This window comes from Ranitomeya imitator, chromosome 10, assembly GCF_032444005.1.
Source record: "Ranitomeya imitator isolate aRanImi1 chromosome 10, aRanImi1.pri, whole genome shotgun sequence".
In the NCBI taxonomy this organism is placed as follows: Eukaryota; Metazoa; Chordata; class Amphibia; order Anura; family Dendrobatidae; genus Ranitomeya; species Ranitomeya imitator.
Window position 1 is genome coordinate 67,903,408 of NC_091291.1, and position 3,457 is coordinate 67,906,864.

The window sequence follows — 3,457 nt, forward strand, 5'->3', positions numbered from 1 at the left end:
TCTGAGGGAAACATTCCTTAATTGATGGAGCAAGACAAATACATGCGACATATTCATTCCAGCTGTGTCACAGGTCGTCAGAATTTTGTAAACCATTAGTACAAAAAAATTAAAATGTGAATATTGCCTAACATTCCAGAGATACATTATTCCTCTGGAAAATGTCACAGCCAGTCCCATCAGTGGTGGCAGCAGTGAAACCCTCATAGAAAACCAGCTTATGTCTTTTAAAGAAAAAACAATTATGAACTTAAAAAAAAAACAAAACATACAGCTAGTCCAGCTGTATGGGCTACATGGAAGTGCGGGTCCGGTCTACTGGTGAGGACGCCCCTACAGATAGTTTCCCCAATAACCTGCAATGTGTAAACTCAGCCTGATACACATCCAACTGCGTTACCCTCCACTAATATCACCCCGCGCTTAAGAATTATAGAAATGAAAATTCAACTCATAGCTGTCAAACAAGTTTATTACAAGTCAAATAGTTAGAAATAAAGTAGAGATATATAAATATATGCATACATACAAATGAATAATAAAGAGATTAATGACAAAAAAGCAAAACACATTTTGTACCAAAATCCCCTGTGGACGGGGCCGGGGAGGCGGAGGGACCCGACGGGGCCGGGGAGGCGGAGGGACCCGACGGGGCCGGGGAGGCGGAGGGACCCGACGGGGCCGGGGAGGCGGAGGGACCCGACATTATCAGACACCCACAGTGTCATCACTTTGGGTCCTCACATGGATTTTGGGGGCACAAGCATTCCACTTGGTGAAGAGAAGTCCAGTGATGAAATGACATCTGTAGGGAGGTCACTGCTCTGAGGGACACAGGATGGGGAAAAGCCACAATACCTAGAATAAAACAGAAAAAATCATGTAGAAAACTCAAGTAGTGGCTGACACCAGTGGCCACCAGGCTAATACTGAACAGAATAGCGTGCGAGGAGAGAATAAAGCCCGGGATCTGGAGACATTATCACGCAGTTTTGCTCCCAGAGGTCATAGGTCAGTCATCAACCTGACGTCATGTGCGCCCAATAATATTAATAAGAAAGTTTTATGTAAAAAAAAAAAAACACACAACAGGACCGACTCACCATCAGGCAGAGATTCTCATGTTAAGTAATATCAATCCCTCAGATCTCCATCATCATTCATCCCCTCCCCTGTTCGCCCCCTCACACTATGCTTCCCTACACACCCCCCACCGCAAGTGACATCACACACTGACCTGCACAGTACGTGACAACAGCCCCCCACACCATGCAGACCCATGCAAATAACATCAGCCCCACTCTGCAGGTAGACCCTCCTGCACACAGATCCCCCACGCATGCAACATGACCCCCTTCCCAACAGAGACTCCAGCACACAGCCTCTCTTCCCCAGAGACCCCCAGCACGCAGCCCCCCTTCCCAACAGACACACAGCCCCGCTCGCAAGGAACATGACCCCCTTCCAACAGAGACCCCCAGCATGCAGTCACCCTTCCCCAGGCAGGCCCCTCCAGCACGCAGTCCCAGGCAAGCAACGTCACCCCCTTCCCCAGGCAGGCCCCTCCAGCGTGCAGTCCCATGCAAGCATCACCCCCGTCCCCAGGCAGGCCCCTCCAGCGTGCAGTCCCACGCAAGCATCACCCCTTTCCCCAGGCAGACCCCCAGCACGCAGTCTCACGCAAGCATCACCCCCTTCCCCAGGCAGACCCCCAGCATGCAGTCCCACGCAAGCATCACCCCTTTCCCCAGGCAGACCCCCAGCACGCAGTCTCACGCAAGCATCACCCCCTTCCCCAGGCAGACCCCCAGCACGCAGTCCCACGCAAGCAATGTACCCCCTTCTCCAGGCAGACCATCAGCACGCAGTGCCATGCAAGCATCACCAGCTTCCCCAGGCAGACCACCAGCACACAGTCCCATGCAAGCACCATCTCCCCTGGCAGACCCCCCCTTCCAGCATGCACATGCAGCCCCATGCAAACATCACCCCCTCCTCCCCAGACAGACCCCCTCCAGCATGCACATGCAGCCCCATGCAAGCCCCCTCCAGCATGTGCATGCAGCCCCATGCAAGCCCCCTCCAGCATGTGCATGCAGCCCCATGCAAGCCCCCTCCAGCATGCTCATGCAGCCCCATGCAAGCATCACCACCCCTTCTCCCCAGGCAGACCCCCCTCCAGCGTGCACATGCAGCCCCATGCAAGTATCACCCCCTTCTCTCCAGGCAGACCCCCCCTCCACTATACACATGCAGCCCCATGCAAGCAACATTACCCCCTTCTCCCCAGGCAGACCCCCGTCCAGCATGCACATGCAGTCCCACGCACATGCAGCCCCATGCAACATCACCCCTTTCTCCCCAGGCAGACCCCCCCATCCAGCATGCACATGCAGCCTCATGCAAACATCACCCCCTGCTCCCCAGACAGACCCCTCCAGCATGCACATGCAGCCCCATGCAAGCCCCCCTCCAGCATGCACATGCAGCCCCATGCAAGAATCGCCACCCCTTCTCCCCAGGCAGATCCCCCCCTCCAGCGTGCACATGCAGCCCCACGCAAGCATCACCCCCTTCTCTCCAGGCAGACCCCCGTTCAGCATGCACATGCAGCCCCATGAAAGCATCACCCCTTTCTCCCCAGGCAGACCCCCCATCCAGCATGCACATGCAGCCCCATGCACATGCAGCCCCATGCAAGCAACATCACCCCTTTCTCCCCAGGCAGACTCCCACTTACCTGATCTGTGACTATGGAGAACGACCCAAAACACTCCAAATCTTGTACAAAATCCTCGAAATCCCGCCATGAGATCCACAGCTTCCTCATGTCTGCTCTGTCTGCTCTATGGAGGAAGAAGCGCCGCCCCTTCCGGTCACATGGGCAGAGCAGAGGTCCCTTAGCCGACTTGGATTTAGCCTCTACCGTGCGGGAGGGCTGAAGCGAGTAGAGCGGCTGTGTGTGCGGGAGGGCTGAAGCGAGTAGAGCGGCTGTGTGTGCGGGAGGGCTGAAGCGAGTAGAGCGGCTGTGTGTGCGGGAGGGCTGAAGCGAGTAGAGCGGCTGTGTGTGCGGGAGGGCTGAAGCGAGTAGAGAGGCTGTGTGTGCGGGAGGGCTGAAGCGAGTAGAGCGGCTGTGTGTGCGGGAGAGCTGAAGCGAGTAGAGCGGCTGTGTGTGCGGGAGGGCTGAAGCGAGTAGAGCGGCTGTGTGTGCGGGAGAGCTGAAGCAAGTAGAGCGGCTGTGTGTGCGGGAGGGCTGAAGCGAGTAGAGAGGCTGTGTGTGCGGGAGGGCTGAAGCGAGTAGAGCGGCTGTGTGTGCGGGAGAGCTGAAGCGAGTAGAGCGGCTGTGTGTGCGGGAGAGCTGAAGCGAGTAGAGAGGCTGTGTGTGCGGGAGGGCTGAAGCGAGTAGAGCGGCTGTGTGTGCGGGAGGGCTGAAGCGAGTAGAGAGGCTGTGTGTGCG

General features: G+C 56.3%; 1 long non-coding RNA gene across 1 annotated transcript; it reads right to left on the reverse strand.

The window, feature by feature from the left end:
• Positions 1–454: 454 nt before the first annotated feature.
• LOC138651002 (uncharacterized) lies at positions 455–2,961 on the reverse strand. The gene is made up of 2 exons (XR_011315426.1): positions 2,741–2,961; positions 455–858 (listed from the first exon to the last, which is right to left on the reverse strand). It is a non-coding gene; the product is annotated as an uncharacterized lncRNA (long non-coding RNA).
• Between the last annotated feature and the right edge of the window lie 496 nt (positions 2,962–3,457).